Source organism: Manis javanica, chromosome 1 (genome assembly GCF_040802235.1).
Source record: "Manis javanica isolate MJ-LG chromosome 1, MJ_LKY, whole genome shotgun sequence".
In the NCBI taxonomy this organism is placed as follows: Eukaryota; Metazoa; Chordata; class Mammalia; order Pholidota; family Manidae; genus Manis; species Manis javanica.
In genome coordinates this window covers 198,848,326-198,874,943 of record NC_133156.1, presented here as the reverse complement: position 1 = coordinate 198,874,943, position 26,618 = coordinate 198,848,326, and the positions used below count along the sequence as shown (strand labels likewise).

At 36.1% G+C, this 26,618-nt stretch overlaps 1 long non-coding RNA gene across 1 annotated transcript in view; it reads right to left on the bottom strand.

The window, feature by feature from the left end:
- LOC140843525 (uncharacterized) overlaps positions 1 to 26,618 on the bottom strand; it is a 617,732-nt gene that overhangs the window by 543,047 nt on the left and 48,067 nt on the right. The window contains exons 2-3 of the long non-coding RNA XR_012121369.1: positions 19,442 to 19,547; positions 18,185 to 18,379 (exon numbers count right to left, since the gene is read on the bottom strand). This is a non-coding gene — a long non-coding RNA (uncharacterized lncRNA). The remainder of the gene's footprint in view (positions 1 to 18,184; positions 18,380 to 19,441; positions 19,548 to 26,618) is intronic.

Sequence of the window (26,618 nt, the reverse complement as noted above, 5' to 3'; positions counted from 1 at the left end):
TTGTCCTTATTTTTTTACATTAAAAATTCATGTGTGGTTCCTAAGAGAGCTAATGTAATTAGAGATGAAAAATCTTTAATTCTCGATGATTCATACTCCCTCCCATCTCTGTAGGATTTCATAGGAAACTGCTTTGACATATCATCAACTGTAAATTACTTTAATGACTTCTCTACCACACTTAACTCCTACCCATGGAAGTGATTTAGCTCCTTAATTTGTGCAACACCTCAACACATAAACATCAATACCATTCAGAGATCTAGAAGAATGTCATTCGCTATAGTACTTAAAAGCAAATTAAATTTGTCTCCAAAAAATATTAGACATTTTAATATTCATCTCTGTGTAATCAAATAGATTCAATTCAATTAATAGCACTGAATTCTTTACAGATGTTTTCATAGATAAGAATTTTATTAAATATGTGAATAGATATTGCTAAAATAATAGTATTTCAAGTGCACTGATTTCTAATATACCTGAAAATTAAAACTGACACTTGCTCAGTACCCTTCTGCACAGAATATTATGTTCTCTAAAAGCATTAGGATGCACTGACAATATGAATTGATTTTGAAAACATTAACTGATAAAGATTTTATTTTAAATCATAAGTCTATTCAAAATGTATGTGCCCCTCAAAGTAACAAGGAAATTGTTATTTGCCATATTGGATCAATTACCTGTAGCAATTCAAGTTTCAAGTATCATAGGTTCAAGATGTTAGAAAGTTTAGACAAATTTAAAAAAGAAAAGGTCACAGGCAAATATATATTTTAATTAAAATGGTAGCACATACATATGAACTGCATGTTTACTTATTAATCATTTTGCCAGTCAATCACTGCTATATTGCTACTTGTGAGCCTACTTTTTTCAATATCTCCCAAAATATTCAGGAATTTAGGAAAATATTTTTACTTAAAACTGTCTCACATTTGCATAATGGTAAAATATATGTACACACATGCACACACATATATAAATTCCACAAGCACGTTGCCTTAGGGTGATGTGAAAGACTGAGATAGAACTTAGTACAAAGTTACATGTGAAATAACACCAAGTACAAAATAAATACTCAATAAAAGGTGGTTAACAGAAAGTTGAGAATATTTTGGAAATACTGCATATGAAATAAAGCAAGGTGAAAAATAGAAAACCTTAGCCTTGAACATAAACATAAAAAAGAAAAAATTGTAATGTATTTCTAATTGAAAAATCTATATTTATTAAATTATGAATCAATAAATCCACAGTGGGAAACTTGCTGGGTGAGATAAAGAGGCGCAAAAGTGACAATTATTCACTAGACAAATTAGTTTTCTTCCCCCCCTCCCAATTAGTTTTTTATATCAAAAAGAGTAAGTCTTTAAAAGTCAAATTATGATTAAATAAGAGAGATAAAACCTGGTTGACCTTATGAAAGACAGTAATATAACTATTTAGAAAGGCCCTTTCTCCATAGCCTTAAACCTCCTCCCCTAAATGCCTATTCATTTACATGCCATCTGTGTTCCTTGGAAGATCCTTCTCACCCCAGCCCCACTGAGTTCAAAGAGTACATTTTCTATATTATCTTTCTGGAAACTGTCTAGTCATTTTTCATAGGTCCCTTCTTTGTGCTCCTAAGCACTTTGTTCACACAGTGCTTTTAACAATAATAATATTAATCATAACAATTAACAAGAATACAGAATTTATTAGCCTTCTGCTAAATCTTTTACATACTCTAGACAACCTGTGAGGTGGTACTATTTAGTTTAAAAATAAAGAGTCTGAGACCTATAACAGTGTGGTGGCTGGCCACGGTCACAAGGCTAACATGTGATGGTGCCAAGTTTATACTCAGGAGATCTCACATTAGCTCCCTCTCTATTACTCAGCTTCCACTGACAATACTGACCCTGTATGTATTGGATTATGTATAGTCTGTCTCCTGGGCTGAAAAGCAAGCTTTTGAATAGGAACCACTTCTTATTCATATTTTCAAATCAAATATTAACAAAGGCCCTAGCACTTTGTGGACAACTCAAATGTCTGCTGAATGAATGAATGAGTGAACACATGAATGAATGTTTGCTAAATCACTTATTGATTAAAGTTTTCTTGGTAAAAACTAAACAAGGCTCATTAAGTTCTATACAAACACTAGGTGGCCTAGCATTCTTTCTCTTTCTTACTATACATATTGTGTGTGTGAGAGAGACTTTATCAAAAAATAAATGGAAACTTATCCAATTCATGATCAAATGAATTTTCAGTTTTTCTTAGTCCTTTAAAATTCAATCTGTAAGACTTTTTAAAGTGCCTTCTAGTCAGTTTTTCCAAAGAAGGATTTGCCTTTTAATGGGAAGTCCGCATTTCATCATGAAGATGAAAAACAATGTGTTCAAGTTATTCTGTCTTCTAGAAGGTTCCTTTTTATCATGAATACTTAGTCAGTAGAAAGACTCCAAAAGAAAATATATTTCAGGCGTAAGAGACTAGCCCTTTATTAGACTGAAAAGAATGAAAAATGAAACCTCCATTTCCATTGTTCTGAAAGATATAATTTGCAAATGCTCCATTATCACTGAACTTCTGTGGCAGAGTCCATGGAAGCAGAACAAATAAAGAACTTGCATATCTGGAAAAAAAAATCAGTCAGCTCTGATGAGGTTAAGTGGAAGTTTGAACCATAAAGCATTTCAGAGTCTTAATTATTGGGATAACATGACTTTTTACTCAAATAGCATTTTGTGTGTCTAATATCAAACTATGTCTAATTAATCATTTTTAGAACTGCATTTTTCAAACCCCAGTTCTTAGGGTATGGGTATCATTCATAGTTCAGTTACAAAGTCTCTCTGTAATTATTGTGGATGACCTTTATGGTAGTGATTCTTGACAAGTGGGGAACCCCAACCCTTTTGAGCCTCCGATAAAAGTTATAGATCTTCTTCCTTAAAAAAACACATATACATATATGGATAAATACCCAAAATATCCCTGACATCTCAGGGGAGTTAACAAATGCCCCTAAGTCCACTCAAGCGTCCCACCCATTTCATAGTTCCCCCCTCCCCCGTCTTTATGTGCCCCTGCTCTGAGAAGAACTCAAGACTCTCTTCTTCCCAGTTCTTTCCTGTGGAGGAACCACTCTGAAAGACAAGGACACAGTGAAGGCCTCAGGGAGATGAAAAAGAAGGAAAAAAAAACTATGTTATTAGGTGGTCTTACCAGAAATAGTGAGCAGTTATCAATAGAATTAAATTCGGGCAAATGTTCACTTCTCTCTCTTGAACTATCTTCTGCAAGGGTCAGTCCCTCCTTTAACAAGTATTAACTGAGTTCCTACTATAGGCCTCCACCTCCTGTTACCCCTTAGGAGTCCAGCGAGGACATAAGCATAGGGAATGGAGCAGAGGTCTGGGGCCTGACTGCATCTGGAGGAAAGAGTCCTTGTGATCATCACATGGTCCCGGGCAGCTTGTGAGAATGAGCAACTAGATAGGCTTTATAGCCCACTTTCTTACTTTCAACAAAGTGGGCATGTACCTAGATAATGACATGCATATATTCCAGTGAATCTAGCAGAGCAGCAGACATGACATTCCTTCAGTTAGAATATATCCTGACCAAATGAATGATGACAGTAATGACCTTGGCAAAGTTTCAATTCAATACATTACAGCTCCAAATTGTGTTTATTTATAAATGATGGAATCCCTGAAATTATTTAATAATCGGGCCTGCATTCATGAGGAAATATATTCTATACTGCTGTGGATATTTGAGTATAATGATATTTCTTTAAATATTTTTGAAAGATATCCAACTTTGGAAGCAACTAAAATTAAAGGTGGCTCATTATATTTCCATAATGATTAAAATTAAAATTATCTAATTGGGAATTATGTGTATGATACTTAGGAATACTCCCCCCTTTAAGGAATGTTTAGTATGCACACAGCAGAACTGTACAACACTCCTTTCTTTAGGGAGGAATGAGATAGTCCACCGAGGAAGCCTTGAGAAGACCAATCAGGTTTCCCAGTTACTCATTTGCCTTGGCTCATGTAGAAATTAATGTTAGGAAAATCCAAAAGGTGCAGCACAGCTGGAATCTGGCAGCTTAATTGCTCTGCACAACAGACCAATGATCCAGCAGGGTGCTGAGTGTGCCCATACATGCACCAAAGCAAAGGGCAAAACCCTTGCAAAGCTTTATAACCTTGATGGCTATAGATAGTCCACCAGGAGTGCTGTGTCTAAGGGAAGAGGGTGTGGATTTTGCTAAATAGGAATCTATTTTTAGACCTATTCATTTGCCTCTCTTTAGATTCATTGCAATTTTAACTCATATACCAGAACATTGTGTCTAAGGAAGCATTGATTAATGTCCTCCATGGACAAATAGAACAGAAACAAGACACATTCCAGATGAAGATTAACTCTACTTTAACCACTCAGGCTGCGTGGCAGACCCTGCTTATACACTGCAGCCCTGTGAATAAATGTGTGCCCCTTTAGACACTCTTTGGTGAGGTACTGCAAAGATAGACTTGAATAAATTCAGTCTGATTTAAATAAAAGTGATTTTTCTGGGGTCTCTTTCATTTATACAGCATGGCTGAATCTCAAAACATATTCTGAATATTGTTGCCATATTATTTGATAATGCTGATGTCCAAGAAAAAGATACCATTTCATTTTAGCAGAAGTGTTATTTTAAGTAAAATGAATTTTATTAAATAGTAATAAAATGTCGTGGACTTTTCCAAACTATTTTGTATATTTAAAATCTATACTCACTAACTCAGATAATTAATGACCCACATTTAAAAAACTTCACAGGATCTCTCTATTTTGGGTATTCTTAACATATAAAAGGCATTTTTTGCATATATTATAAATTGATCTGAATTCAACTAATTGCCTACTCTTGTGTAAGATAAAAAGAAACAGGCCTAGAATGAAGGTGGAAACAGAGGTTCTAGTCATGATGCCTCTAACTATCTGGGAAGCTTTGGACAAATCACAGATCCTTTTAGTACTTCCTCACTTTACTAAATTAAGGGAATATCATCTGAGTCTCTGAAGTAATAGAAATAAAACTATATACACCATGCTGTACAAAAGAAGCTGTGTTATGAGCTAAAACATTAATAAAATATTAGAGACTTTTCACTTAAATAGAACTAAGGAGGACACACTGGGCTCCTTTGCCTCAGGGGAGTTTCCTATCAGTTCGTGCATGTCCAAAAAGGGAGTATGTGAAACCATTTCTGTACTATGATTCTTTCTTTGTAGCATCTCACTGCAAAATTTAAGGCAGAATATCTCGCTCCTGAAAAATTCTCTGTCCATTGTCCGAAATACTAAAAGACTAAAATAGAACATGTGGAGGGAAAAAGCTAAGTTCAGACCAGGAGCAGATTCTGCCTTAATTCATATTTTATTTCCCAACAGAGGAGCTACCTCTCTGAATCTCCAAAAGAAGGGAGCTGCCTACATGGTAATTAATAATGACCATTACTGTAAGATTCGTTGGACAGAATTTTTTTCACACTAAGCATTGGGAGTAATCTCATTTCTTCAATCACCACCCCAAGATCCTGTCAAATGGATTTTAACATTAGTAGAAAATCTAATTTTCTTTGCTGTGCTAGGTGATAAGTATATTTATTAAAGTGGAAAGGGAGAAAGGAAGTGAAGTAGAAAGAAAAGTCAGGCATTTTTCAATGTTCAAGAAAACCAAGTGATTTATTTTCTGATATTTGGGAGAAAAGATACATGTCCATTCTACCTTATCTGTGTTAGTTATCTATTGCAGTGTAACAAATTACCCCAAGATTAAACAGACTAAAACAAGCAGTTATAATCCCCAACCGTTTCTGATTGTCAAGAACCTGGGAGGAGCTTAGCTGGGTGGCTCTGGCTCAGCTTTTCTCACAAAGTTGTAATCAAACTGTCACCTAGAACTTCAGTCATCTCAAGACTTGACTGGGGCAAGAAAATCTGCCCCCAGCCTCATCTATGTGGTTGTTGACAGGTCTCACTTTCTCAATGGCTGCTGGCCACAGACTTAACTGCTTACTTCATGGGGCTCTAAGGAAGGCTGTCTTTAACATGGCAGCCCACCTCCTCAAGAGCAAGAGATCCAAGAGAGAGATCAGCATCCAAGATGGAAGTTGCAGTCTTTTATAATCTACTCTCAGAAGAGAAGTACCATCATGTCTGCCCTATGCTACTCTTCACATACACTGACCTGGTACAGTTGGGAGGGAACTCTACCAGGTTATGACTACCAGGAGGTGGGGAACAAAGGGACAATCTGGAGGCTGGCCACCATATCCTCTAACTCACAAGAGGTCTACAAGAAAGTGGTACTAGTGAGCCATAAAAATGGCTAAAGGCTCAGTTAGTAGGACCTGGGCACAAGGTAAACTAATCATGAATGTACTATCTTTCTCTCAGGTCTGTCAAATTTATCTTTAAGGTACATCTGTGTCCTCTATTTGTGAAGTATGTATGACTATATTAGCTAAGCCAATTAGTTTTTTCCAATTTCCAATTCAAATTCACCACACATGTAGTGCAGTAAGAAAGACAAGACCCAAATTCTTTTTAAAAATTTCCTTTCAAAGTTCTTTCCCTCTCTAGCACTCCGCCTTCCCTGGACAGTATGAAGCATTTTTTCTGGGGAAAATGAGCAAAGAGAGGAAAATAAATCCTTCTTAGGATAATTTGAAGTGATGTTATGGAAAAGATAACTCAATTTTTTTTCTCAGGAAAAAAAGAGATACTGTCTATAGCAGGCTTGTACTTGGTTTCTCTCTGGCCAAGAAGATACTCTGAAAAAAGGGGATTCTCCCTTTTGTTAAATGAATATTTACATATGAAATAAATATAAAACATGCTATGAGCATATGAAGAAAGGACAGAGCTTTGACAATACTGAAGTGAAGGAAGGCATTGAAGGAAGGAAGTGACTATTGAAATACCTGTGTCATCTGAAGGAGGTGAATCCCACCTTCCTCCCCTCCTTGACCATTCTGAGAAGACTTCCTATGAAGTTTATCCTCCCTACCTCTGAAGCTGAGTATCACTACCAAATAGAGCCATTGTCACTGATGGGATTGTCCTCTTTCAAAGGATTTAAGGAAGAGAAGCTTTGTCAATTAATGGACTCAGTGCTAACTATTTCCATGAGATATATCTCTACATAAAGCAGTTTGCTTACCTATTTACTTATGCCCCACCTTGTTTCAAAAAAAAATTTATTGTGACTTATAAGGATTTAAAAAATACAACAAAAATAACATGAACTAGTTGTGAAAGAAACAATATAAGAAAACTAAGTCTAAGGAGCATAGAATTGAGCAAGGAATATAGCTGCTACAGATGGGCAACAAATTTGGCTCTTAACTTTCTAGTAGCCTGCCAACTTGAAAAGGGAGATCTGGTCTCAATTCAGTTCCCATAAGAAAAATACTAACAGTTTTCCTAGGAGAAGACAACTATTCTTAAGTTAATATCAGCACCCCACTAGGGATTCCACTAGTGGCCCAGCATTCTACTAGGGATTCACATGCAGAAGACACTATTCAACAGCATTTTTATACAATAAAAATAAGATAATGTGGCACTGAATTGTTTTTTAAACTGACTTAATCAGAACCCTGTAAAAATGTGTCTGCGGGACCATATGTAACAGAGACTGCCTCAATTTCATTTCCACTTCCTGCACACACAGAAACTCTAATTTCCTAGACGTGTGATTAAGCTGGGGCCATGTGACTGGGCTCAAAGCAATGCACGCCTCATACAGACATTGGCATAACATCACCTTGCTTTCTTCTTCCACCACTAGTCTTAAAGGCTCATGGTTAAGACGGCAGTGCCACACAATGGAAGGAGCTTATACCCTTAGAGGAGTATCTCCAAGGAGAGCCATTCAACCTGAATTAGACCCTGACATGAGCAAGAAACAAAATCTTATTGTGTTAACTTACCTGACTAAAACAACAAATACTGTCTAAATTTTGGATAGTGGTTCTAAATTCCAGTTCAGTTCCCTGTAGACAGGATTTGATCAAAGGGGGCAGAATTTAGAATATCTAGAAGAATAGATAGACCCATAAGAATTAGATTCAGGGTGTCTAACTCCAGGGTGTGCTACTAACCTCTACATTATACTTTATTTCATACAATGTTGGTAAGATTGGTATCATGCTCCCTGAAAAGCTACTGAGTATTTCCAGTTGTTACGAATTCAAGATCTCAAAATACATAACCAGCTGCACTATGGCCGGCATCCCCTTGGACTATGGCCAAGGAGCCTAACAGTCACTGATCATAAATGTCCACCCCATTTCAAAATAGAATTATCCTAGATGGAGCCAGGATTATGTTTTAAAAGGAGTTCCCAAAATAATCCAACTGTATGATACCTTACTGAGTTGGTGTAACAGTCCCTATAATTCACTTTTTAAGTATTTAACACAGTAAAATAAAGTAGTCTCATTGAGGTGGGAAATGTTTGCTGCTGAAATAAATGCAACAATCTAATTCTGAGGGTGAAAAGGCAGTTCAAAATCCTCTCCCAATGTGGCCTTTCCTACCAAACAGCACAATGGATTTTTCAGGCACTGTCCTTGTCACTGAGGGCATGAGCATAGTGCACACTCATCCCTGAGCACTCAGACATATGGGTTTACCAGCAATAGGCTTGGAAAACATCTCTCACTTGCAACTACCTTGTCTGTCACAAGGTAGTCCAGGATACTGCTCCCCCAAATGCCAGCCCAGCCTGTGTGGGAGTCATTTTCCAAATCCTAGTCACCCCCAAACATTTCAACAATTCAGCTGTTTAGAATGCTGTTTTGATCCACTAAAGCAGATTGAAAAACAGCTTTCAAAAGAAATAAAAGGCAAGCAGTATGCAATAAAGCCCCTGCTTCAGATTTTAGGAAATTCTGCCTTAAGAAAATAAAATCTCTGTGAGGGCATAGCAAAAATTTTAACAATAACAACAACCAAAGAAATGTGCCCAAAATTTAGAAGGTAGACACAGAGAACCTAGAGATGAAAAAGAGACATACATTAATTATGTCACGTGGCTGCTCAGCATGCACAAATGTATATATTTTATGATGCCTTCTTTAAGTCAGAGAAAGAAGATTTGATGATTTAAAAACACAAATGGTTTTTCTCATGGATTTAGCAAATAAATACAGTAATCTTTCAAAAGTACAAAGCTACCTGAACCCTTTTGAGTAAATATAGTTCACCAACATTGCTTTACCTGGATAACATGAAAGCAAAAGGAACAGGAGTTATTCTAAGGGAAACAAGTCTCCCAGGATTACAGAATATAATGGATTGAAGGTTCATGTCCCCCCAAAATTTGTATATTGAAACCCTAACCCCCAATGTGATAGTAATTAGAGATGGCCCTTTGGGAGATAATTAGGTTCGATGAGTCCATAAGAGTGTGGCCCTCATGATGAAATTAGTGCCCTTATAAGAAGAGACCATAGAGCTTGCACAAGTGCTTTCTCTCTCTGCCATGTGAGGACACAGCAAGAAGGTACCATCTGCAAACCAAGAAGGAAACTGTCACCAGAATCCAACCATACCAGAACCATGGTCATGGACCTCCCAGCCTCCAGAACTGTAAGAAATAAATGTCTGTTGTTTAAACCTAGTCTATGGTATTTCATTATGGCAGCCTGAGATGACTAAGGCATAGAGTTTCCCATGTTAGGCATCAAGTCAACATAAAAGTGTCCAGGGAAGATAGAGTGAGAGACATGGAGGTTACTTCCCTTTCCAGAGAGGATTTACAGGGTTTACTCTGAAAACTTGTGTCGATTTCACCTAAACCTGTAACATGAAGGGCCAGTGCAATTCCTCTTGACTATAACCAAGTCCATATTAAAATGACTATCTTCTAGTCACAAAGCAGAAATGCTTGTACAGACTGAGTAGAAAAAAATCTTGACATCCTTTCTAGATACAGAGACTCACAAATTTTTAAGACTTGCTTGCTTTCAAGTAAGTAACTTGAAACTTTCTATTGAGTAACTTGAAAATTTGTTCATATTATTAATTCTTAAAAGGTTTAATACATGTATGCAGAATATTTGCCTCTCTCAAATGTTTTCATATCTATAGGAGAAATACCTCAACTGTTTTTTCTTCCCCTGCAAATTTTCCTGGTTTTGAACGTTCCTTAATTTTTTTTCTCTCCTTTCTCAACAGAAGTGTCCTTTCTTCTAGCCAAGCTAAACTTCTACCTCCTTCCTGGACATATTCTCCCCCATTTCAGTCATCTTACTCTCTTCCTCTTTGTCCTATTAATTCTGTTTAATTGGCCTCTAACCATGATCACATATTTCTCATTAAAAATAAAAACAAAATAAAATAAAAGACCTCCCACACACATGCACCAAATCTCAGGTCATCCCTGGCCACGAGTGTACTAGAAAGCAGTTTACATCCAACATGTCCACTCTGTCCTCTCTAGTCCCTTCTCACCTCATGGACTCGTGTCCTGCACTCTTGCCATGTTCACTAATATTGCCTCAGTCATCAGAAACATTTAGGCATGCTGCTTTCCTAGGTATCCCCACAGCATCCCATCTTTTATTACATAATCCTTCACTCACCGAATTTTCTTTGAAAATCTTTTCCTCCTTGGCTTTTGGTACACCCATCTCATCCAGGTTTCCTTCTAGCCTGGTTCACACCTTCCTGGCTGTTTTCAGGCTCACTCTCTAAATACAATGAGCTACTGATTCAAGAATCAAATCACTTGAGTTGGAGTCCCAAGTCTACCACTTAGCAGCTCCATGACCATGGGCAAACTGCCACTATGAGGTTTCTGATTTCTCCTCTATAAAACAAATATAAGAGCAGCAACTGTCTCTTATATGATATAGTTGAAATTAAATAAAATAATGCATGTTATTCTCTTTACACAGTGCCTGGTTCATGGTAGGTACTCAGTAAAAAGTCAGCTGTTATATGTGATTAAATATTTATATTCCCCATGGCTTCATCCTTGAGCTCTGCCTTTATCCATCTCTCTAGATAACCTCAACATCTATTTCTTGAATGATAATGACTCTATATAGGTTTCTTGCTCAAACCTTGGGTCTAGGAGCAAGTCTTATAAAGCCAACTGTCTATTGAACTTTGCTTCTTTTATGACACAGAGACATATAGCAAACTACATAGACAACATGGAACACACCGTTTTTCCCTCAGAATCTTCCCTTTGTTATCTTCCAATCTCAATAGATAGAATCACCACCTCTCATTCACTCCCACCTATAGAGACCTCAGAGTCAACCAGTATTCAAATCCTAGTGCTAATATTTCCTAAATACTTCTCAAATGTCTCCCCTCTTTCCACCCTTATTGCCACTCTATTGTTTTCCATGTATTATCTGAGTAAACTTGTTTACTAATTTCTGCCCCCTCCATATTAGACTCTATTGTTGCCATGGTAGTATTTCTTTAAAAAAGTAATTTTTATTTTTTCTCTCCATATTTAAAATCTTTGCATTTGTGATTCGGTTTAGGAAAGGTCTAATTCCTTGATGTAGCACCCAAGAGACTAATGTTTTGTCTTCCCTTTATCCCTCCAACCATATCCACCACCACTACGCTGCAAACACTTACTGATTCCCTATTTTAGACCTTCTTCCAACATCATTGCTATGGTCTCTGCTAGACATAACTCTCGGGTATTCTTGAAAATTCAGTGAGCTTTGACTTGTCTAGGAATTCTTCTTTGACAACTTCCCTTTCAATGCTGGGACAGCTGAGTTTCCTTTATAAGACAAAGTCTACTATACTTAATAATCACACAGCACTTTTAATTGTTTGACTCTTACAAGAATAAGATCAGGTTTGATTTCCTAAAGCCTAGCAGAAGTTTAGAATGTGAAAGATGTTCCGTAAGCGAATGCTAATGAACAAATCTGTGGTACAATTTTTGTGGAGGACAAAGATCAAGTAAAATTAATCCCATTTTACAGAAGAAGAAAAAGATAATAAATTAAAGCCAATGTATCAGTCTTGGAAGCCCCAAAACTCAGTGATTTAGAAAAAGAATAACGTTCACTTCTTATTCTTACTGTATGTCCAAAAAAGATTAGAAGAGGGTTCTGTTCACATTAGTCTTTTATTCCTAAGCAATTTTGTCCAGTTGAAAAGATTTACTTGGTCCATATGTTTAGCTGGACACTGAAGGAAGTACCTTTATCCATTCAGAGGATTTGACAATAAATGTGATGCCCATACATTTTAATTTAATCAGTCTTTCTTGACTAGAATCTTTTTCAATTTTATATTTTACTCTCTGATACTAAGAGAAAGTTGCCTTCTCCAACCCTACATTTCCTTGAATTTATGGACTTTGTTACTTTTATTCTTGCCTGTAAATTGGCCAGTTCTAATCTGAATTCATCTCCCAAGAAGTATCTTGTCAGAGTAAATGGTACAGCAACCAGTGCACATTACTAACATTCAATATTCTGCCTCTTTTTCTAGAGATGCAAATTAAGTAGTTACATGAGCTTCCATCCAAATTATCCCAGGAGACAATTTCCCATTTTTCTACCTTCTAATAAAAGTTTTCTTCCAACCAGCACCCACCTAATAAGCTAATGCCCCATGATATTGGCTTTAATGCAACAATACCCACTACAATGTAAAATATCTGTTTCTGTCAGTGTGGGCTATGTTATGTTGCAGTAACAAACAGCCTTAAAATTGCTGCTTTAAATTTTATTTCTCATTCATACTACATATTCAGTGTGGGTCCAAAGGGTCAGCTTTATTCCCCATTGTCATTCAGGGACTCAAGCTATCCAAGCTTTTTTTAACATATGTTTCCACATACAAAACATAAATATGAAGATAAAATTATTAATAATTTCAAGACAGGGAACACAGAGCATTAAACCCCAGGTAAGACCCTTCTGAGCTAGGGGTCCTGTGAAGTTATCCTGCTAACCTATCAGCCTTCCTGCACGGAGAGCAGCTGGTCATCTATCCCCTCCACCTTCTTCCATTTAGAGTTCTCTGAACAATTGTCCTAAAGCAGAGGACTCCAGGAGGTAAGCCCTGACCCCATATACAAAGTTCCCCAAACAACTTTTCACCCTCATCCTAAATGATGAAAAAAAGTCACCCTAAATCCTAAATTGTAACACTTGAAGAAAATTTCCAAAAGAAAGACACAGAAAAAGATTTAAAAATAAAAAAAATGATTCCAGAAAGAATAATTTAGAGGAATGCAACAAAATTCTAAAAATCTCTAATCATTACCCTCAAAAATCTCAAGATGATTGTTTTATACATTAAACAGTAAGAAACTACTTAAAAAGGAAAGGTAGTGAAAAAAACAGAAATTTTCACGTTGAAAATATTTTAAGTTTTAAAAAATGAACAAACAGTTTGGAATTAAGTCAATGTAATAATATCCCAAAAAGGAGAATGAAAGGCAGAAAAGTGAAAAAAAATATAAATGGAGAATTAATCCATATGACCTAAGCATCAGACATTCCAATCTGATAGGAAATCTAGAGACAACAGAGAAAACGAAAGAGAAAAATTATCTAAGAAATAATACAAGAAAGTTTCCCATAAGTGAAGAACATGAGACTTCAAATCTGAAGGTCCACATTTAATGAAAAAGACCCAGACTCAGCCAATGTTAATTTTTACAACACTAAGAGTGAAGATGCTAAGAGATTTTAGGTAGGTCACTAACAGGAATAACAGACTGATTGCCTTCAGACTGCTCACAATAATACTAGATGACTTCATTAGTAAGGAGAAATAATTTTGAAACTTGAATTCTTACCCAACCAAATTACCAATCAAGTTTAACAATAGAAAAACTATTTTCAAACATGCTCATAAAATTTACCCCTCACAGACCATTTCTTAATAAGTAACTTGAGAAAATCCTGGAGCAAGAAGATGTAAGGAACAAAAATAGGAGGAACATTCTAGAGAAGCAGAGAGATGTCCCAAGATAAAGGCTGGTCAGCAGTCCTAGAGAACAATGGAATGGATGTTCCTGAGAGGAAGATCTCTGGCAAGTACAATGCATACTTTATTGAAAGGCTTTTTTTAAGGATATGATAAAGGCAAATAGTGAAAGAAAAGAAAGTGCCATCAGAAACAAAAACTGAAAGCTATATAAGAAAAAAATCATAGATAGTATATTCTTTATACATGAAATATTTGCATACTTACAATAACGTAAATGTTTGTTGATTTCAACTTTTAGATTCATCTCATAAACACAGCATGTCATCTAGGTTAACATTATAAAGGATATGATTATAAAATAAATTGGAAGGGTGGAAAGGAAAGCTGAGAGAAGAGGTAGCATCATCAATAATACAAAATCAGGAGTCCAGATATAATGCACAGCCAACTTTTGAACAACATAAGGGATAAGGATGCTGATACACCACACAACTGAAAATCTGACTATAACTCAGGGGAAAGGGAGGTTAGGTAGCAATAGTGTAAAGCTAACCATGTTTCATCAAACAGGAAGTCAGTATGGTATCTGAAATTGATGACTCATTAATAATGATATCGATAAAGATTATTAGACATCTGGAGATTATAATAATCTAGGCAACTGCTCAAAGAGTTTGCCTCTGAGAAGTGGGACCAGGCCTATTGGCCCTGAAGCAGATTGTTGCATCTTATTATAAGCCTTTCTTGCCCCTTGTAATCTATTTAATCTAGGTATTTACTGCTTTGATACAAGTATACTAAGAAGAAAAGGAAATGAAGTAGGGAGAAATATTGAAGTAAATTTATGTGTACCATTATCAAAAAGCTCTAAGGCATATTACTGAATGATAAGTGCATTTTAGAAAAACGTACATCTACCAAAAAACAAATAATCAAACAAAAAATCCACAGTAAAACATTCTAAAATACATATGGGTAAATACATGTAAATGTATTTAAAATGCATTAGAAAACACGGTCCAACCAAACCAGTTGCAAATTTTACCTCTGAAGAAGGCTTGGAAATTTGGGAATGGCCAGAATTATGTTAACATTTACATAGGAAATAAATGCATGTATTACCTTGTAATCAAAAATAAATGTTAAAAATAACACTAGCAGATCATGATCTGTTGGTTAGTAAGTTCTGATAAGTATGTAAGGTTTGGGTATCTTTGATCCAATTTCCTTTTTAATTTTTACAGTATTACAAAGAATTTAGCTTGTAAACAAATACTACCCATTAGTACTGAAGACACTTTCTTATCTTAAAAAAATCAATAGTTCCTTCAATAGCTCTTGCTATATCCTTGAATAATTAGAGTTGCCCTCTCCAATAATGTGTGTGCTGTTTAGGGAGGCATGCACATAATTTGCTCCACTTTAATTTGTTTATCTATTGAATGTGCTTTAATTTTAATTATCCAGCAACCATTAGCATGCACTTTTATGTGGAGAGGAAAGGCAAGCTTAAATATGCACTATCTGAGTATCACTGTTTTTTACAATTACCAGTGGGTAAGATAACTTTAAAACCTTTGCAGGAATTTAGAGATGCAAATAAAACATTCAAGCTCCCTTTGTGTTAGGGCTGTGGATAGTGGTGAGTACCATGAGCATTTCAGAAACTGAAGTCAGTGGGGCAAAGTATTCTCAAGTCATTCTTGCAAGGAGGTGAAGCAGGTAGTTGCCTTTGGGCCAACTTTTCCTGGGCTTCCCAGTATGGCATCTACCTGAAATGTTCCATCCTGTTGTCTCTATGGGCCATTAAAGTACTCAGAAATTCCAACAGCTTGGGATGCAAACAACATCACAGTTAGTAACCACACTTTCTGAACTACTCTTGCAAGAGATCCTGTTTGCCAAAAGTCCAGGCAGGAGTTCTGATGCCCCTGGGTCTGAGATGGGTTATATACTATGGCACCAACACTCTCAACAGCTATGGGGAGGCAGCACACATCACATATGGGGAACGCTAAGTGTGGGAGAAAAGCCAGACATGAGGACGAGGGTTCCACAAATTTGGTCACAGGGGACAAGAAAGCAGCAGATAGAGTACTACCACCCCACCCCACCAGCCTCCTCGGTTTGACTTGGGAGGATAGTCTGGGGACATCAGAATGTGAGAATCTGAGAGTTCTGGCCTGACCTGGTTGTAAATGTGAGTGACCAGATTTCTCACTCCCAACCTCCCCAGAAACTACTCTAAAACATTATAAAGAAAGTAAGGCTAATTTGCAACTAGTAGATAAATAAGTCCTAAAGATCTAACACACAGTATAATGATTACAGAAAACAATATTGTATAATAAACATTAAATTTGCTAATTATTTGATGTTAATGATTTCCACTACAAAAAAGGAATGCTAATTACATGATGTGAAAGAGGTGCTAGCCAAGGCTACCATGGTAATCATATTGCAATATATAAACTTATCAAATTAGCATGTCGTACACTCTAAATTTACACAATGTCATATGTCAAATATATTTCAATTTAAAAAATGTAAAGCCAATTTGAATTTTAAAACAAAGGTACAGATAACAGAGCAGCCCCTTGTTGATCCTTCTCCCACAGGATTTTGATGCCAAACTATCAGTTTCACAGTCCCTGTAGGCTCCATATTCTACCTCTTCCCTCTGAGATCTCAGAAAATGGCACCACCTTTTTTGGCAAGTCAGAGAAGAGGCTGTCAAGGGAAAGCTGCAGCAGCTGCCTCTCCTCCCTCGCCCACTACCTCAAGGAGGCCTCTGTTGTACAAACCATTTGCATCCTACTTTCTCCACATCTCTACACTCACAGAAGAGAAATCATTTCTAAGCAGAGCCAGTCCCTTCACTTGTGCTCTAATTTCTCTCCCTCTGACCTCAAGGGCATTCTCCACACATTTTCCCTTTTTTGCATGGTCTTCAGTATCTCCTCCATATTAGTCTCTCCATTTATTACACAAACATGTTCAGCCTTCCCCCTTTCCTGGGTTCCCCTCTAGCTATCATCCTCCCTCTTGCTTCTTCTCAAAAGCCCAAGAAAGAGGAAATAGTGCTGGTTGTTTCCATTTCCCCACCATTCATTCACTCTTCCAGAGTATCTGCTCTAGTTTCATCTTCTCATCCAAATGCCTCTGAAGGTCATTAGGAAAGTCAAAACTTTTAAATTATAAAAACTCTAATTCCTGATTCACTAGACCTCTCAGAAGCTGTTGACCATAATAGCCACTCCCTCTTGAGCACAATATCATCCTGGTTTCCATGAGACCCTACTCCTACATTCTCCCCTGTCTTCTGGCTACTCCTTGATATTGTTTTAAGGGGTCCCAATGCATAATACCATTCTCTTTCCACCAAAACTTGTAGCCAACCAGAGATAAACTCAGAAGCCAAACAACTGGAGATAAAAAATATTAGCTTTTTGTTAATATATAATTTAGATCAGGGTTTCTCAACTTCAGCACTACTGACATGTTGAGTCAAATAATTCTTTGTTGTGAGTTGGGGTGGGTTGTCCTGTGCACTTTAAATGTTTAGCAGCATCCCTGATCCCTACCCTTTAGATACCAATAACACCCTTTCCCTTCTCCCAATTCCAGTACCCAAAAAATTTCCAAACATTGCCAAATAACCCCCTTGGTGGAGTGAAAGGGGAGGCCAAATCTCCCCCAGCTGAAAATCAAAGATTAGATACACTTGTAGCGAGAAATATGGAATGGTTTGAGAATTTAGAGAAGACCAGTGTATGATCAGAGAGAAAAGTGAAAGCTCCTTCTCTCTATATACCACTTGTAAATACCATTGCTGTCCAGAAACATTAAGAACAGGAAAATAGACTACTTAAGAACTTTTTTTCTCCTTTGGTACTTTACATTAATACATCCTCTTCAAAGAATAAAAAGAAGCAAATTACCAAAGAGTCCATGTATGGTTCCATTTATAAATATTCCTGGAAGAATGCATGCATTAGTTATCTTTGTTATACAGCACAAGCTTTGTTATATTGTCACAAGCTTAGCAATTATAAACCAAGCACATTTATTAGCTCACAGTTTCTGTGGATCAAAAATTCTGGCTTGGCTTAGCTGGGTCCTCTGATTTGGTGTCTTCCACAAAGCTGTGGTTAGCTTGTCAGTGAGGGCTGGGTCTCACCTGAAGCTCAACTGGGGAAGGATCCAAATCCACATGGCCTTTAGCAGGATTCAGTTCCTTGAGGTTTTCTGAATGAGGCCTAACCTCCTTGCTGACTATTGGCAAGTGGTCACCCTTAATTCCTTCCACAGACAACTTCCCAAATGACAGCTTACTTCACCAAAGCCAGGAAGGAAGAAAATCAATTTAGAGAGTCTGCAAGCAAGACAGAAGTTACAGTCTTAAATAACCTTATTACAAAATGACATCCCATCACCCTTGCATATTCTATTGTTCAGAGATAAGTCACAAATGCTGCCCAGACATAAATACTCAGAGGTGGAGATCACTGGGGGCCATCTTAGAATATAACAAAATTAAAATGATTAATGGGGCAAACTTTTGGGTAGAAGGCAACAAATTCTGGAAAGAAAGGTTTTCCCTTTGATTTTACATCTTTCTGGATAATTTGCATTTTCAGCCCTGTGAATATTGCTTTCTATTTTTAATGAATATTTCATACTGTTCCTTCTTTGACAGGAGCAGATGGGATTAGCACTTTTTCCACAGACAAAAGGTATCACCCACCTCTTTTGGCATAAATTGAAGACATATACAAGGTTCTTGTTTCCCTACCATCAAAACAACATGTAATAACATAGGGGAGAATACATGTTTGTTTGTTTGAACTCAGTTCCTTGAACAATACCTACATTCACTGGAATACTCTGATTATAAAAGCTAATCTAATGGAAACTGAAAAGAACTTGATAATTTAGAACAATTATTTTGTTCTTAAATATAATTCATACACTTTTGTTAATTCATTCCACAAATATTTTGAAAGTTTATTACATGCCTGATATTGCATCACTCTTCATAATGGACTAAATAGGATTTAAGAATAAGTCTAGTGTAATTTTCCAATTTGGTCTTTGAAAAGAATATTGAATGAATTTTCTAACCTTATTAGAAAAAATTATGCTAAAATGGTTAATAAGAAACCCAGCCTCAAAACTATCTTTCCTCCATAATTTTTTTTATCTCATCTAGCACTGCATTGTTGGCATAGATCAAAGGACCCAAATTTTCTTGATTCACAGCACTCTTCATGTCCCGGTAATTTCATGGCACCCCTAGACCAAAAGAAACATTTAACCATTCCATTGATTCAGGTTAGGACAAAATGACTTAACAAACACTTGTGTTCTAACAACTTAATAGATATTTGAAAAATTGTACATATAATTTGAAAGACAAGAGACATTTCACATTTACCAATGTGAGGTGCGCACTTCATGGGCATTACACAGTTTCTTAAACTCTGAAATCAGACGAGCCTCTGCTGCCCTCAGTTGCTGCTTGTTGGTTCACAAACTGATCCCTATACACGGAGACAAGGAAAGGCCAGAGAAAGAGGCAGTTTACTCCAGACTGGTAGAGGGAGAGTTTCATAAGCAAGGGAACTTACTTACAAGGCTTGTCTTGGGTGACTGAAGGTTGAGTAGATAGCCACCCCTCCCACCCAAATCTTAAGAATTTATTCTAAGGCCTTAACTAGGTTCAGTTACATATACTGTCTGGATGGTCTTAACAGCACATTTCTCTCTCTCTCAAGACTATACCCTTAAAACAGCTCTTGGTGTGGGAATGGTGGGCCAAATGTACATTCCAAGGACAAGTGAGGGAAAGAGGAGCTTCCAATTGCCCAGGTCCAGCTCACAAGTCAACTGGTGGTCACATTTTTTCAATGACCTCCTCTGAAACTGCCCCACATTGATTTCCTCAAGGTGTTTATTTTTTATCATAGAACCAATGATTTTCAAAAATATGACATAATTTAAAAGACTATATAGTACAATCCAAAGTTGAAACTGAACTACCTTGTTCCAGTAGTCAAAAGATGTTGAGTATTGCTGTTTCCTTCAAAGATTTAAAATATCCTGAGGTACCCCCTAAAAATTTCCTGCAGTTACCTAGGCACCCAGTTTGGGAATCTGAGGCAGATAAGTAATAAGTATTTAGGCAAAAGAAAACTGTATATTCAACACCCACATATCTATTTGCTATTTTTTATAGGAATCTTGCTACTAAAGGAAAACTTCAACTAAATTCAATTTGACCTCTGATAGGTGAAGACTCCAAATCAGAATGAAGTAGAAAAATAAACATAGAAATTAAAGGTTCCAACAAATGTATCTTTTATTAGTGGAGGACAGTAGTCATATATAATTTACAGGGAAGTGCCTGTGTCCCTAAAAGTTCTGTTGCATTAACAACAGTAACTGATTCTTTTGGCTTCAAACTTATCTTATTTGGAATATAACTAAAGCTGTAAGCATTCTGGGCAGGTGGTTTCTAAGTTAATCAATACTTACAGAGAATTTGAGTAAATTACTTAAAAATCATTCTTTGTTAAAAAGATATATCAAATCTGATTCATATTCCAGATACACACAAGAGAGGATAGAGGCTCCACTCACCCTATCATCTTGCTATGTACTCAGTGATGGGATCTGTTCCCCATGAAAGCAAATGCACAGCCATTAACCTTTTCTGCATAAAACTGAACACTGTCGTCTTGACTTTCTTCCTCATTCTAGGAATGGAAATTTCTCCTGCAGGGACTTTGGTGAAGCTACAAAAGTGGCCCTACCAGAATTCCCTCTCTGTGGAGAATGGAATTGGGTGAGGCCTGTAAAGTGAGAAACAAATTGAATTCATTTAACAGAACCGCTGTCTGACCAATAAGCCTCATCTCAAAGCACAAGAACAAGTTTCAAGGCAGGACTAGTATCAAGATGAACTGTGCTCTCTGTCTGCGTAGCAGAGCTAGATGCTGACTGTGTGATTATTGGAAGGTGAACCAGTGAGTCAACTGCTTTTTTGAAACTGTCTTAGCCTCTGTCTCACATTTTTAAAAAAATAGCTTGTCTATTTCTAAACAGTTCTATCCATTTCTATAGAAGATTTTTCTATTGTGCAATTGCATGATTAAAGTAATAAAACTTTTGGTGGATGAAAAATCTGAAGAAAGGAGTTTTTCACACTGATATTTTCAAAGCATTGGTGTCTGTATTATCTGTCACACAAAGCCACTTTACAGAAATAAGTTGGGAAGTATCAGGGAAATTAGACAAATTAGGCCACATTTTCTAGAATGAAACACAATCTGGGTGTCACACTGTCACAGTATGCTGTCTGTCCCTACCTCAGAATAGAATCAGCATTGACTCATGAACCAAAGTCTGTCTGGCAGATGTGTTGGTCTCCAAGGATCTTCTTCATGCATAAATACAAACCCATGCTTTTATTTAACAACACCTCTGATGGTGTATGCACATTCATGGTCAATCTAGCCTTCAAAAAGGAAGCCTGTTTTATTGTGATAATATGCATCATTACCTCTCTCCCAGGCATTTACTATCTAATTTGCATACCTCCTCACTTCATGAATGGAGGTAGCATAGAAACACATGTGGGCTCTGGACTCAATTCAACCTGGATTTGATCCCAATCCAGCTATGTCAAACCATGAAGAGAGCACTTAACCACTCTGAGCATCAGTCTCCTTTTCTATAAATTATTTACCTCACCATATTACTTCTAGAACTACTGGGCACATAGTATACCTAATAAACAACACCTATTAATGATACAATCTCAAATAGATCTTACCTATCTTGTCTACAACTTTAAAAACTATGGAAGCATAAGACATTTTCCTAACCCTTCCCTTAAAGAGTCCTCTTCTTCCAGACATCTTTTAAGATTGCAAAAACCAATTGTCTAACCTAAGGATCCAGATATACTTTATTAAAGGCAAGGTCTGCGGATATGAAATCTGCCCTGAGCTGACAACTAGAAAGTACTCAGGAAGTACACAGGACAGAAGCTCAGAAGTGAATGTAAATTTAACAACCTTTATGAACAGACAGGAAAGATATGCCCATTGGAGGTTCTTACAGCTCTTAATAATTAGAAGTCTCTTGAAAGCTGAATTCCATTGAAGTTGAAAAAGGTAGAACTACATTAGCAACAAAGTCCATTTCTTTCTTGCAGATATTAAAACAATATTTCCTAACTTTCAAACATTAAAACAAAAAGGAATGGTTAATTTTATATTTCAATGAATTCATTTTTGTCTAAACAATTTTCTAATTTCACCATTAATTTGGTGCATTTGTTATTTGTTGATACTTTCTAACTTTATGCTGTATCTCTTACAATTATGTCCTCAGCTTCCAAATTTATCAGCAGCATTTCAGCTGAAACATTCCAGTAGCTAATCTACATTGAGCTATGCACTATCTTTTAGAAACCCTGCCATTTGTAAAGATGGACTATCAGAAGGTAAATGCCATGTGGAAATTGAGTTCATGTCAGTCAGTCATCACCTAAGGCTTATATCTATAAAGTTATCATGAGATATTTAACCACAACTATGTAGAATTATGTAGAGCTGGAATTTTAAAACTGGATTTTGCCTCATAATAGCCCCATTCTTATTCAGTAAAAGAATTGGTTAACTCTGCTAATAGGAGAGAATTTTTCTTACACAGCCCTTAAGAATTAATAAGTGGCATAAAGATGAATTTGCTCAAATGATATAATAAGCCTTGACAAGCCTATAAGACTGAACAACCATGAAAACAAAAATACATATAGTTATTTATGTTATTATAGAAAATGGATTTATAGGCATCAGATATGCTTGATTATGTTCATTTCCTCAGTGCTGCAAATAATGCATCTTTAATGGAAAAAGAATCTTCATCTTTTATGAAGTTGCACAATTTCCGTAATCAGTAGAATCTAAGCAAATGATAAAAATCAATTTAGACTGCCACAAAGAATGTTATGTGTGAACAAGTTGTTCTTCAGAACTAAGTAATTCCAATATTAATAAGAGGTATATATAAGATTGTTTACACTGAACAGAGGAGGTTAGCAAGCATGTCCTTTTAAATTAAAGTGAAACACAACAAATCTATTGATCCAATACATTGCCCCAATACCTTCTTTTGTGACATTATTGCCAGCATAGGCTTTCCCACATGCCAATTTCAAAGGATTTAGTTCAAGCCTGCATAGCCAGACATATGGACACATATCCATCTTTATATATCTCACCTTTCCTAGGTATTCTGTTTCACTTCAGATTACATCAAGACCAAAGACTCCAGTAAATGATGAGGCTTCTTTTTTAACACCTTGAAGCATAATGGAATTAGCATAGGTTCTAACCTCATATTAACACCATATACTTAGTCCCTAATCAAGTTCATCATTGACTTATTTGGTGTCATTTCCATCTTAAGATATTTAGACATCTGTGCTACAAATTTAAATAATGACAGACCTCTGAATTAAAGAAGACTGCTCTTTTACAATGTGATTTAATTTTGAAAGAAAAATATTTATATATGCCCATAAAACATCGGAAGATTAAACTTTAAAATTTTACTATTATTTGGAAAGAAAATGGTACTTTCCTTTTTATGAGTTCTATTTTTCTCTATTCCTCACTTTTACTATAGTGAACATATATTAATAGTTATTTTTAAATATTTCAGAGAAAAAGATTGCTATTTAGAAATATATACACACATTACTATAGTACATTATTGTACATATATATATATACATTTATACAGTATGTATATTACATATGTAGCTTACATAATACAAGAAAAGTAGGATTCTCCCCACCAACACTATTACCACCCAAGAATAAAAACAAGCTATTAATCTGCTGAACAACTCTCTAAATTTCACCAGATTAACTTCCAGATGTTTATTATATATGCTATCAAAAATCACCCAGCATTCTAAAAAAGTGTTTCCTTATTTAAAAGTCCATAGAAATGATTGTGTGGTTTGGAGGTATCTCCTTATTAATGAGAAAAAAATAAATAAATAAAGCAGTTTTTATGAAACTAATACAAGATTTCTCCTTTCCCAGACTGTTGAAAAGTCAAAAGGGGCAGATGCAATTATAACAAGAAATAGACCAGATGCAATATCTAAGTTGGAGAGATCAGGCAGCCAAAATTCATAATATAGCAGTTTTCAAATATTGATGAGTGTCTGTAGAAAGAGCAATACATCAGAAATGATGGACTTTAGAGGAAGGGTTTTGAAGAAGAGTGAAATTTATAATAGAAAATTGAATGAAGCTTAATAGAATGGCCAAACTTTCAATGGGCAATTGAGAGAGGATAAGGAAGTGGAAAAATTAAAATTGTTTCCTATAAAACTGAAAATGCAAAAGAATATGCACTCTGACTTGTATAATGTGGAGGACACATAAATATTGAATTGTGCTACTTATTAATAATACATTTAAACCATCTTAAGATCCATAAAAAATACTTGTAGAGAAGAAAACGCAACTTATCCAGAGACACTGGAGTATCCTCTAAAGAGGTAGGGAAGCAGAATCATGAGTAAAAGAAAAAAGATAGCCCTTCATATTTCACATAGTGTGAAAATATGTGTATCACTGGTTCCCTGAATTCACATATTTTTTCATAAATTAGGTTTCAGTTTACATGTTACAATTTTCTTGGGCATCCAGATATTTTTTGATGTGCATAAGAAAACAAACAAAGCCATAAAAACAAACTATATAAAACATTTCCAACTTAGGTATAACTCATAAAAGTGACTCCTTCCATCTCCATTTAAAACCTATCAAAGAGTTCCAGGCCGTATGGAATTTAAACTTCTATGGGTTCCAATAAGAGTGGAAGAAGTTTAAAACTTGCAGTACACTTCTAGGAATAAGTAAAATGTGGAAGAATAACAGGGCTCTAGAACCCCCAATTAATATTGTAGCATTATCCTCCAAAATACAAAGAAATAAGCATTTTGTCAGAAACATCAAGGCAGCTATCTAATCCGTGGCTTTATTTCTTTAAGGAAAGTAGAAACAGAGATTATGAGTGCTATCTTCCCAAGAAATTGAAAACTACCCTATTCAAATGACCTGAGCCACACCTTCTCTGCACACAGCCATTTTTCCTCCCTGATTCCATGCTCCTTACAAGGTCTAGTATGGCACCATCTCCATGCATCACAATATCTTCCCAACACGGCAATTTTTACATTTTTTCACTCTATTTGATTTAATACTTTAATAGTAATTGGATGAGAATTAACATTTAGAAGGCACCATGTTCAGTGCTTTATGTATACTGTCTCATTGATCTATATTTCCACTAAATATATATGCATTTGAGTTATCAAACATTTTCCTTTTAAAATACAAAACCCTTTGAAAGAGTTGAGTCTTTATCATCCAGTCAAACTTTCTTGCAGCTGTAAGTCAAGTTTTGCAAGAGGAGGAGGAGGGGAAATAGAAAATAGGAAGCCAATTCTCGACCACAATTTATGGCTCTCTGTGGGGCAGGAGGCGGCCCTCGGTAGAACACCCCAGAGAAGAACACAAGATGAATTAAGATCAGAGCACCTGGAATGAGCAATACTAAATGAGAGAGGAGTACAGAAGAAGGCAGGAAAATGCTTGAAAGAACTTGTGTTTCATTTTTCCTAGGGACCTATGACAGGATCAGGAAACTAAATAGTCTCTCTCTTCTTCCTCTTCCTTCCGATTCTAATTTATTTTTAAAAGGTATACTATTTGCTCAGTGGATGTTAAATGAGCATTTTCAGGCTGACCAGAGACTTGATTTGCCATCTTATATATAGCCATGCTTTTAATTCCAAATATCTATCTGGCTTTTAGCTGAATTTTAGAATATGATACACTTTTGTGACTACTTTAATAGGCTATATAGATAATTGCTTATTCCCAAACCTAAGAGTTAGGATCCTAAGAATTTCTGTGGTAGAAAATTGGTATTTAGAAAATGGAAGGTGTTTTGGGGGATAGAGAGGTAGGGAACAAGATCACACAGGAAATTATAAAAGCCTTCATATGCATTTTTCAGTTCTCTAAAGCAATACCACCACCCAGCTGAATAACTGCATACATCTTAAAACAAGAACAATATAGACTGCACAATAAACTTCTATTTGTCATTCCTTGTACTTCCAAAAATTATCTGAACATTTTGGTCACATTTTAATTACATGTTTGCAATTAATTAAGTTTCATTGATTATAATATCCCCTTCTTTCCGTTCCTACATCTCTATCCAAAGTTCAATACATTTTGTATTTGGGAATTTAAATGGTTAACCCTGCCTGTCTCTAGTTCTCAGCGAGGACACCTCAGAGCACAGGTTGGCAGCTCTTCTAGCTGCTGCAAGATCACAGGCTGGAGGCTTGGGTCTCCATTCTCTCCTCATAGCATCTTTATCTCTTGCAAGATTTCATTACAAAAACCTCACATTTGCTCTGCCAAACACTTCAATTCCTTTTTGTCTTCCAAGTCTCAATATCCCTTTTTTCAGTTATCATTAGTACATATTAAAACTGAGAATCTTAG